Source organism: Myotis myotis, unplaced genomic scaffold, assembly GCF_014108235.1.
Source record: "Myotis myotis isolate mMyoMyo1 unplaced genomic scaffold, mMyoMyo1.p scaffold_m19_p_8, whole genome shotgun sequence".
Taxonomy (NCBI): Eukaryota; Metazoa; Chordata; class Mammalia; order Chiroptera; family Vespertilionidae; genus Myotis; species Myotis myotis.
The window spans coordinates 22,143,745-22,155,816 of record NW_023416390.1 but is presented as its reverse complement, the minus strand read 5'-3'; the positions used below and the strand labels follow the sequence as shown (position 1 = coordinate 22,155,816).

The following is a 12,072-nucleotide window of genomic DNA, read 5'->3' as shown; positions in this document are numbered from 1 at the left end:
ATGACCTTGTCCTCATGTTTCATTTTTCCATTATCTAAAACCTTATTAATTATATTTTAAAATGAAAACTTTATTTAAACATTCCTTTGCTATTTGTCTTCTTCTCTTTCACAATGAACGCTCTATGAGAACTGGGACCTTGTTCACACAGCATATGCCCAGCCCTGAAAATGTAATCAGGGTTCCTTAAATATTTGCTGAATAAAAAAATGTGTCTACAATAGGTATAACAAAGCCACAAGATGGAACTCTTCAGATTAAACAGGTATGTGGCTCCTCTCTTACCATATCTCCTTGTTGCTACTTTATTCACTGCTTAAAACTCTGCCACAGCCACCCCCAGCACCTTCAATAATACCTATTCCTCCTGCTGAGGCCTCCTCCAAAATTTTCCAGTGTCTCTCTTTTATCCTTTCACATCAAACCAATCTGCTCCCACAATTTTAACTATTATCTTCAGGAAAATAGTCACTTTTCATACCTGACCTCTCTTAAGCTTCATGTTCTCATCACCAGCTATCTGCTCTACCTTCTCCATGTCCATGTCCAACCATTTCAATCCAGCTTGTCAAATTAGCTCTGTACCCTTGACTTATCTAATTTCTTTCAGTGGAACCTTCTTTATCTCAGTCTCCTTAAAGGACAACTTAAGTCACTTCTGACTTCTTCCTTTGCCAAACCAGACACAAAACTTATGAGATTCTTTCTTCATAATATGCTTCCCCTTTCATTTCCACCACCACCCACGACCTGGACTATTACAACAGCATACAGACTGAACTGAAATCTGTATCTCTAGGGTCTGCCCTTTTAACTCCATCCTCTGCTGGTCTTAACACTCAACTCCTAGAATAAACCTTTCAAAGCTGTCTGCAAGCCTTTATAAGCCTCTTCCTTTTGAATCTTACCGTTTTTTACAGGCCCAGCTCAAGCCCCTCTCTCTCCATGAATACCTGTGTATTGATTCCTCTAATTTGACACTTTGCAAAGACTATCTTTCACCACTGTTCTCTTTTCATATATAAAGATATGCCTCGTAAACTCCATGAAGGTTTTTAAGGGAAGCCCTGTGTATCTCTAACAGACAAATGCAGAACTAATCTGCTAGAAGGGAAAGATCACTGCCTTAGATTGGCTTCCTCCTCAGCAATGCTGCCCAACTCTCCTCTCACAACTTCACGGAGTTACTAAGACTCCCTAAAACAAAGTTAAAAAAACAATTCACTTGAGAGTGATGGATATGCTCCATGTCAATTATACTTCCACAAAGCTGTTAAAAGTTTGAATAAAGGGACAAGAAAGGAGGGTAAAGAACTACAGAGCATTCTAAAGTGAATAAAATGGCCTCAAACATCTCTTTCTTTGTATTTGCATGGCTGGCTCAGCTCAATCCCTAACCTCTCAGCCCTTCACCAAGTGCAGGACTGTCACAGTAGAATCCTGACAGACTTCCTTGGCTTCAGCCTCTCCCCCTCTAAAGTATCCAGTCTCAGGAATCTCAACATCCTGCTTTGTCATCTTTATACAGCATTCAGAAACTGCCTATCTCTTTCTGCCTTCCACTCTTTGTGGGGTAATTCTGCCTCAAAGTTTCTCCTTAAGTAAGAGAGAATGATGAGCAGCCTAGGCTTGAAAATCTATGGTTGCTGTCTCACTCAAATCACCAAGTCTCCAGGGACCAGGTCCAGACCAACTTGGACAAGGTATCTATTTCTACAGAAAGCAATTATTCATTAGCCACTGATTGAATCACTCTCCTCTATTACAGGAGGGTGTGTGACTCTTGGGATCTGCAGTTTCCTTTTTCTCCTCCATCTAAGTGTTTCCTCGGTCAATAGGGGAACTCAGGACATTAGAAATGGTTCCGAGTCTACAATTCAAAAGATCTCTGATGAGATTACTTTAATTGCTCAGTAGTTGTGCTACAAGATAGAACTGACTTATGCAGAACCAGATAGAATGGGGAGGAGTACAAAAACCAGACTCATTTTATCTTATGAGATAAATCCCAAGCCTAAAGAAAGTTGGAGGAACAATGAAATTGTTATTATTATTATTATTATTTTTAGCAACGAACTTTTTAAAGGAAGGCGACCATCCCAGCCCTAATGAGAAGGGAAAATCAGTACCATAAGTTGAGATAGGTAGCTCTGCAGAACACAGTTGAGCACTGCAAAAGGAGTTGGCAAAACTGAGGGCAAGGCCCTGGCCAGGCAGCTCAGTTGGTTAGAGTGTTGTCCCGATATGCCAAGGCTGTGGGCTCAATCACCCGTCAGGGCACATACAAGAATCAACCAATGAGTTCATGAACGGGTGGAACAAATCTATGTTTCTATCTTTCTCTCTTTCTCAAAAACAAAACAAACAAAAAAACACCTGAGGGGAAAATACAGCTCACAGCAGCTAGAGCTAAAGGAGGTAAATCTACAAATTACTGAAAAGTAAAAAAACAAACAAAACAAAAACAGAAACAGTTGAATGAATAACATAATTAGAAGACATGCTCCCCTGAAGCCTTGACCTTTATCAGCTTCAGAAAGTACCCTCTTTTCCTCCTCCTGAGGTAAGCTCTAGAGCAGTGGTCCTCAAAGTATGGTCCATAGAATCTGAGGGAACCCCTAGATCCTCTCAGGTGTTCTGCTAAGTGGAACTATATTCATAACAAAACTTAGGTGTGGTTTGTCTTTTTTTACTGTGCTGGTCTTTCCACTGATGATGCAAAAGCAATGGTGGGTCAAAACACTGGTGTCTGAGCAGGAATTGAGACAATGGCATCAAGTTGGGTCCTTTACCACCACATACTTCATCACCACACTGTGAGTAACTGCCAGCTTTACCTAAAACTGTCCTTGATGACACAGTAAAAATTAAGTCTCAACCTCACGTATGCCTTTTTAATATTCTGTGTGACAAAATGAGAAGCACATATAAAACACTTATGTGCAGACAGGAGATGATGGTTGTCTCAGCAAACATCTGACTGCAAAAACCTCCCATGGAACCCTGTTTATTTGAAAGAATGAATGACACACACGTGATGGGTTAGTCAGACTTTGGTATTTGGCAGACATTTTCTGGGGGAGAGAACAAAACATAGTCTGTCATGTCAAGGAAAACAACTGACAGTATTTGTTGCCAATAATAAAATTTAAGCTTCCAAGAGAAAATTAGAATTTTGGCAAACTTGTACCTGCCACCATGAGCTTGACAGCTTCCCAATATGTAACCATTTTCCTAATGAGTATGGTGACCATGTGATATGACTTTTTAATGCTGTATAGTAAAATGTGACAACATTTGGAAGATCTGCATAACTCAATAAGTATTTTCCAAATACCTATGATACAATGTTACAGAATCGTGCCTGGGTAAAGATCTGGTCAAAGTGAAACAGACCAATGGATTTTGCTGTAACAAGGTATGAAAAGTTCACTAGTATCATTTCAGATTCTACATTGCAACTAACCTTCACAAACCACCCTTTCGTTAACTTTTGTGACATACCAAAGAATACCCACAATTATCTGAAAAGGCTATAGAAATACTCCTTTTTCCAACTAAACATCTGTGTGAGGATGGATTTTCTTCATAATTCAACCAAACAACACATCCCAACCAAATGAATGCAGAAAGATATGAAAATCCAATTGTCTTCTAAAAAGATATATGTAAAAACAATGCCATACTTCTCACTAATCTTTTGAAACAACAGCTTTTTTAATTTAAAAAATGCTATTTATATTAACCTGTAATTGACTTATTTCTAAAGAGTTAATATTTCTACTTCTAATATGGTAAATGTCAAGATATATATCCCACACTAAAATATATATATTTAAGATCTCAAAAAGCTTAAAGTGCATTAAGGAGTCCTGAGACCAAAAATCTGGGCACCTCTGGTCAAGAATACCACTATCTGCCCATGATATATCCAGGAGGGCACCTAAGGTCCTTTGTATTTCAGGGCCTAAAAGAAATTAGTACTCTCAGTATTTGTTTCAAAATGCCAAGTCTGGCTTCCCAGTTCTGCCAAAAGAGAATTTTTTTTCTCTATACTTCACTGACAGATTAAAGCATCTGATCCTATGCTAAAATCCAGGGAACCTTCAATCAGAACATTCCAAGGTCATAAAGGAATCTAGTGGGAAAGCTAAACTCAAGATCACAAGTATCAGATAGATCCTGAAGTTAAGGCTGCATCTAGATAGTTTTCAGCAAGTGACTTCATTTACATACTCATTTTTTAATTGGCTATAAATTCTCTGCTTCCTTGGTGTTCCTCTGAGCTCCGTCTTCTCACTTTGCCTGGAACACAGTAAGTGCACTTAATAAATGGCAGTTGCAATTATTATCACAAACATTCCCACAGCAACCAGTTCCATCCCATGACTACAACCACCTCTTCCATTCTTTTTTTTTTTTTTTTAATATATTTTATTGATTTTTTACAGAGAGGAAGGGAGAGAGATAGAGAGTTAGAAACATCGATGAGAGAGAAACATTGATCAGCTGCCTCCTGCACATCTCCTACTGGGGATATGCCCGCAACCCAGGTACATGCCCTTGACCGGAATCAAACCCGGGACCTTTCAGTCCGCAGGCCGACGCTCTATCCACTGAGCCAAACCGGTTCCGGTCACCTCTTCCATTCTTAACTTTCTACCATCACCCAGACCTCTGCCATGAGCTCCAAACCTACAGACTGGTCTCCTGGGCCTTTCTATGTGGATGTGCTGCAGGGACCTCAACTCAGCATGTCCAAAGTGTAACTCCTTTATCTTTCTTCTCAAAACTAAGTTAAATAAACTGGTTAAAACTCAAGTCATGACCTGTTTTTGCCAATTACAGTTAACCCTAAATTTAGTTCTTTTTATAAAACATTTATATTTTCTACTTCCTTTTAAAAAAAATAATGTAATTTTTTTGTTTTTTAATATAATTTTAAAAGTTATATTAAAATTATAATTTTAATTTTATTTCAGAGAGGAAGGAAGAGGGAGAAATAGAAACATCAATGATGAGAGAGAATCACTGATCAGCTGCCTCCTGCATGCCCCCTACTGGAGACCAAGCCAGAAACCAGGGCATGGGCCCTGACCAGGAATCAAACCATAACCTTCTCCTGCTTCATAGGTCAACACTCAACCACTGAGCCACACCAGCCGGGCTCTACTTCCTCTTAACAAAGAAGAAACTTGTTTAAACTTGTGATGAAAAATTTTTGAATTCCACTTTAAGATGTGCAAGAAATTACATGGTTTTTAAAATTCTTCTGGGAATATATGAATAAAACCATTTGAAGAGTGTGTTGCAGGAAAATCACAGATAATTAACAGGAAAATAGCATCAGATTTGTGTTTGGGAATACCATAGTGTCAGTGCATGGGTTGAATATGAAGAATTTTAGCAGGGAAGCAGGGAGCCAATGAGAAAACGTCTTTAACTTCTCTCTAAACCTTCTCCATTCCGACTGCAACCACGGTAAGTCCCTCATCTCTAGTCTGGTCTCCAGAGTGACAAAACCTGGTGGCCGAGTAGACATAGGGAGAATGAGACAAGGAGCAGCCTGGAATGATCCTAATTTTCTGATTTTAGTGACCAGGTGGGTGTCGATGAAGAAAAGTATTAGAAGGAGGGGCAGCTTGTCCATTAGCTAAATCAACAGGTGCTGTAAGAAAGATGGACCTCCGGCAGCGGTTGCCAACCGGTGGTCCGTGAGGTCCGAAAGGTTGGCGACCGCTGATTATCTGAGGGATGACTCCATAAAGGAAGGATGAAAACATTTCTTGAATCCAGAATAGGACTGTGAAGACCAGAGAATGGGAATAATGCTGTTCCAAATGAGTCTAATGCTCTACCGGAGCACACCCCACACAGTGTGGCAAATGCTTGTTTAATTGATTAAAACCTCCCTAGACTACAAACTCCGTGAACACACCTGTCTCGTAGACCACCGTATCCTCCCAGCGCTTTCCATGGAGCCCTGGCTCATTAAATAGTTACTGATTTTTCTTTTAAATTGTTGAATGATTAAATGAAGGGTTGGATAAATGAAGAGTTAGATTCCACAGGACCTCAGAATGTTTGAATCTCTACAGTTTAGGAGCGTCTTTTTCTATAGGCACTGAAGGTGGGGAAGTAAAAAGGTGGGATCCGTGTTAAATTCAGCCTTGAGGAGCGTGGGCTCACATCCAAGGGAGAATTCAAACCGCGGAGCGGCGGGAAGAGGCGGCCAGGGGCCTAGGCTGAGGGTCGCTGCGGGGTTCGGTACCCAGAGGCGGGGCCCGCTAAAGTCCCGGGCGCGGCGAAGGGGGAGGCCGGTTCCGGCAAGGCGCGAAGTCCTGGCCGGTGAAGGCCGAGGCCCCCGGCCGCCCAGGGGATGGAGAGGTGGCGGGCAGGAGCGGAAGCGGCCGGGGGGCCGGGGACCTGCGTGAAGGGACCGGGGCAGAGGAGGGCCGGCGGAGGGTCGTTCCTCCGGCTCCGCAGCCACACTCACCTAGTGGACCCGCTTCGCCCGACTCGGCGCCGGCTCCGCGCGGCTTCCTCCTTTGGCCTGCGGGACAGGCAGGAGGGCTCAGGCGCCCCTAGCAACCACGCTCCGCCGCACGACCCGCGTTCTCAGCCGCCAGCGCCGCTACCGCCTGCCACGCACTGCGCGCGCCCCCAGTGGACAGACCGAGGGCCTGGGTGGGGCGATCCCGGCCGCAGGGAGGCAAGCGCGCGAATCTCGGGGGTAGTGGGGCAGGCGAGGGCAGGGCTTCACCGGCCTCGCGCACGCGCAGTCGCTTCTGGGCGGTGGGACCCGGAGAGCGGGATTCTGGGAGGTGTAGTTCCGAGATTAAATCCCTGAAAGCCTTCCCCCCAGGATTCTCCCTGCCCTGATTTTACCTAACCTGTACGGACCCTTTCATTGGCTGTGCTTTAATTCGCCCTTCTAAAATAAAAGAGCGAAGGCCTTATTAAAGAATATTCTTAGTAGGTCTTTCAAGTAAACGTATTTGACTTTGACCCCAGGAAAGGAGAGACTGCCAGATCCACTGTTTTCCTCCAACCGAACTTCCCTTAACCGCAACCCACCCACAGTTACAACTACAGCCACCTGCTTTATGGGCTTCAAGTGTGAACTGTAGGAAACACTACCTTAATTCACCTCCTCAACAAGACAGATCATGCCCCCTCGGTCTCAAAGGTCCCTAGACCTCCGGGATTTGGAGATCTAAACAGAGCTGGACTGTGAAATCTTTTCTAAACAGTCTGCTCCAGGAAAAACAGGGGAGGACGATAAAAGATTAAACTAACTTAATGAAAACAATCTGAACCAGAGCAAGAATGCTTAATAAATAATTGATTTAAGCAACAGTCATTGATGGATGCTAAAATCATTAGAAAATTAATGGAACTTTACACTGGAAGATGTCTGCCATCACCTGTATATTTTAATCAATCTTAGATGCTGAAAGATGGGACAGCTATAAATTATGTCAACTGATGTGATGCAATTTGAACTACAGAGTAATATTTAGGTAGTGTATTTCTGTGAAGGAATTAAACAATGAATTTGAATCTAATCGAGCTTTTGGCTCCAATTTCCAGGTTATAGGAAATAAAGAGAAACAAACACAAGAGCCCTGGCCCAGTGGCTTCGTTGGTTAGACCATCACCCTGTATACCAAAAGGCTGTGGGTTTGATTTCCAGTCAGGGCACATACCTCGGTCTTAGGTTCCCCAGTCCAGGCGTGTATAGGAGGCAGCCAAGTGATGTTTCTCTTACATCAATGTTTCTGCTTCTTTCTCCCACTCTCTCTCACCCTCCCTCCCTTTTCCCTTCCACTCTCTAAAAATCAATGTAAAAATATCCTTGGGTGTGGTTTAACAACAACAAAAAAAGAGAAACTCCTGAGAAACTGATATAGACAGAGGAACCCAAGGAGACAACTGTAACTGGGACAGAAAAGGAATATTAGATAAAAACTAAAGAAATCTAAATACATATGGGTTTTAGTTAATGATATATAGATTTTGGTTCACTGTAACAAATGTATCATGATAATGTAAGATGTTAATATAGGGGAAATTGTGTATAGGATGAGTTTAATATGCGAACTCTGTCCTACTCCTATCTGCTCAATTTTTCTGTAACCTATTTTCTAAAATATAAAATATATTTTTAAAAAGCTATAGCAACAGAAATTTGCTTAGCCTACCATAGCCAAGTGAACAATGGAAAAAAGCAACATCATCAGCTTCCTGATTACATGTACTAAGGACACATCATCACTATGTAGTGTTTTCTGACAAAAATTTAAACCAGAATCAAATAAAAGACAAAGAAAGGATGAGGACTGGTTCTAGATTAGAGGCTAAAGACACACCACAACCAAACACAAATCATGATCTTTTCTGGACCAGGAAAAAAACATATAAAGAACATTATTGGAATGATTGGCAATATTCAAACATGAGCTATAGATTAGTGAATAGTAGTTTAACAATTTTACATTTCCTGATTTTGTTCATTATACCGTGGTTATATAAGTGAATATACTTGATCTTAAGAAATTCACACTTAAGTATTTAAAGGTAAAAGGGCATAATATTTACAACTTCTAAGTGGTTCAGAAAAATATAAAATTGTGGTAAAATGTTAATGAATCTGGTTGAAGGGGGTATGGGAGTTATTTGTACTATTCTTACAACTTTTCTTTAAATTTAAAATTATTTTAAATAGTTTTTTTAAACTATAGCAATGACAAACTTGAAAAAGGAATTGATAGAACCAGTGTGGCAAAACGCTGATAACAGCTGAATCTATGGGATCAAGGTATGGGGGTGTTTGCTATTCTCTGTACTTGTGTATGTTTGAAAACTTTAAGCTCCCTGTCCCCCCAAGAAAGGTAAAACACATATATATACATTCATAAACACGAAAAACCAAACACAGGCACAAATCCTCAAACCTCCCAGACATTCTCTGAATTCCAAGCACTACTCAGACCACTCACTCCAAATCCTCTCAGCACTTTGTGAAATGATTGCTAAATGCAAAATTGTTTTCATAATTCTAATCCTTTAGATTTTATGCTAATCCTTTAGGATAGGAACATATTTTCTTATTATGCCTCCTCATAAAGTGACTAAATAGTGTTTTATGCGATAGCCTAAAAAGTTTGGATATGTATATTTAATTTTTCTACATTATATTGTTTATGTACCAAATAAGCATATTTCAAGCTAGTATTTAATGAATACTTTGGGGGAAAAAACACCTACCCAGTTTGGCTCAGTGGATAGAGCATTGGCCTGAGGACCAAAGTGTCCTGGGTTCGATTCTGGTCAAAGGCACGTACCTTGGTTGCTTGGTTCCTGTCCTCATTTTTCTAGGCCCTGGTTGGGGCTCAGGCAGGAGGCAACCAATTGATGTGTTTCTCTCACATGGATGTTTCTGACTCTCCCTCTCTCTTCCACTCTCTCTAAAAATCAATGGGAAAATATTGGGTGAGGATTTAAAAAAATAATTCTTTCATAAGGTAATTCCTCCTGGATTATCTTTTAGGGGGAAAATTGAGACTTTAAAATACAATACTGGCCCTGGCTGGTGTGGCTCAGTTGGTCGAGCGTTGTCCTGTGCACCAAAAGGTTGCTGGTTCAATTCCCCATCAGGGCACATACCCAGGATGCAGGTTCGATCTCTGGTTGAGTGTATACAGGAGGCAACTGGTCGATGTTTCTTTCATATTGATGTTTCTCCTTTCCTCTATTTCTAAAAAAAATCAATAAAAATATATTTTTTAAAAATACAATGCTGGGCCGAACCGGTTTGGCTCAGTGGACGGAGCGTCGGCCTGCGGACTGAAGGGTCCCAGGTTTGATTCCGGTCAAGGGCATGTACCTTGGTTGCGGGCACATCCCCACTGGGGGGTGTGCAGGAGGCAATTGATTGATCTCTCTCATCGATGTTTCTAACTCTCTATCCCTCTCCCTTCTTCTCTGTAAAAAAAAAAAAATCAATATATATATAATAAAAAATACAATACTGGGACACCAGCAAAGGTGGGTGCTTCCCCCAGACTGATTCCCCTGCCACCTGCCTCAACGTGCAGGGGGCGCTAGAGGTACACTGCCTGCCACTATAGCAGGGAGGTGGACCAGTATGGATAATGTGTGGCCACCAAGCCCTGGCAGCGGGACTGTCACCACCTCAAGATGAGCATTGCTCAATGCACCTCCAACCACCCAGTTATCCATCAGATCTGCCAAGCCTGTGCGGAGCCCTTTGAGGCCTTCAAGGAGTGTCTGCCGCGGAATGAGGCAGCTACAGTGGAGCAGGTGCGCCACTTCCTGCAGTGCGCTGAGCAGGTGCAGCCCCAGAACCCACCCACAACTGTGCTGGCACAGCCACTTCCTGCCTCCTGATGACTCTGGGCCATATGAAAACTGGACAGGAGTGACTGGCCACTTAATGACCCCAGCCCTGAAGCTTGAATGACCAGCTGCTGTACTGAGGGTCCTGGATGTAGGCCTAGTTTCTGGATATCAGGACTCACAATAAAGACTGTGTACATTTAAAAAAAAAAAAATTTAAACCACAATATTGTATTTGTCTAAATCCAGGCAAGTCTTGTTGAAATACTGTGGTTTTGTTAAAAACAAAAACAGAAGTTCTGATCTGTTAGAGATATATGCCAAAGTACTCATAGGTAACATGTTGCCCAGCATTTGTTTTTAAATACCCGAGTGAAAAAAGAACAGATACAATATGATAGCTGTTGAAGCAGTGAGGGTGTTCACTGGACTAATCTCTCGACTTTTGTGTGTGTGTTTGCAAATTTCCAACTAATAGACTTAACATGCTCAAAATTGAACTTGAGTTTTCCCACCTACCACCACTCCACTAATAGCCTCCCCCATTTCAGTTAATGGCAATTCTATCTTTCCAATTGCTCAGACCAAAAACCTTGTAGACATCTTTGCCTGCTTTCCTTTGTTCACACCCCCACATCCAATCAGTCCAGAAATCATACTTGCTCCATGTTCAAAACAGATTCAAAATATGGCTCCTTTTCACCATTCCATTGGTACCACCCCAGTCCAGAATACCATTCTCTCACCTGGATTACTACAATAGCCTCTTAACTGCTTACCCTACTTCCCATCTTCCCGACTCCTCAGAGTCCATTTACAACACCAGAATAAAGAGCAATCCTTTTGAACATAAGGTAGATCACAGCCCTCCTCTGTTTTAAACTCTTCAATAGATCCCTACTCTATTCAAAGTACAAGATCTACAAGGCCTAGAACAGTGATGGCGAACCTATGACACGCTTGTCAGAGGTGAGACACGAACTCATTTTTTTGGTTGATTTTTCTTTCTTAAATGGCATTTAAATATATAAAATAAATATCAAAAATATAAATCTTTGTTTTACTATGGTTGCAAATATCAAAAAATTTCTATATGTGACACGGCACCAGAGTTAAGTTAGGGTTTTTCAAAATGCTGACACGCTGAGCTCAAAAGGTTCACCATCACTGGGAACATCTGGGCCCCGTTACCTTCCTGTCCTCATTTCTCACTATTTTCACCCTTTTTCACTTCTTCCATCTAAACTGGCTCCACAAGCAGGCCAAGCCTGCTTCTATCTCAGGGCCTTTGCGGTGATCACCCTCTCTGCTTACCCCTCAGAGAGCTGCACTGCTCATTCCCTCATGTCCTTCAAGTCTTTGCTGAAATGTCACCTTCTCAGTGAGGCCTACCCTGACCATTTCTAACTCAGCACTCATCCTTTTTCCTTGCTTTATTTTTCTCCCGTTTTTATTACTTTCCTACGGACTATATACAGGATAATGCACTCATTTGGATTAAGTTCTGTCTCCCCCACCGGAATGGTAAGTCTGTTTCAGACAGGCACTGCTTTATCTCCAGTAATTAGAAGCTTCTGGAATACGGGACTCAGGAAATATATGCTGAATTGGTTGAAATATATGCTGAATAGGAGGAAATTATGGGAAAATGTCAAAACATTTGCTAAAATAGAAACATAGACAATGAGTGGGCAATGAAGATAAGAACTA

General features: G+C 41.7%; 1 protein-coding gene and 1 pseudogene across 1 annotated transcript in view; one reads left to right on the top strand and one right to left on the bottom strand.

Moving 5' to 3' along the window:
* TTLL4 (tubulin tyrosine ligase like 4) overlaps window positions 1-6,740 on the bottom strand; it is a 32,927-nt gene extending 26,187 nt beyond the window's left edge. Inside the window, 2 exon segments of the mRNA XM_036319805.1 lie at window positions 4,237-4,305; window positions 6,497-6,740. The gene's annotated coding sequence lies outside the window, so the exon portion shown is untranslated.
* Window positions 6,741-8,810: 2,070 nt separating this feature from the next.
* On the top strand, window positions 8,811-10,508 carry LOC118661487 (annotated as a pseudogene).
* Window positions 10,509-12,072: the final 1,564 nt, after the last annotated feature.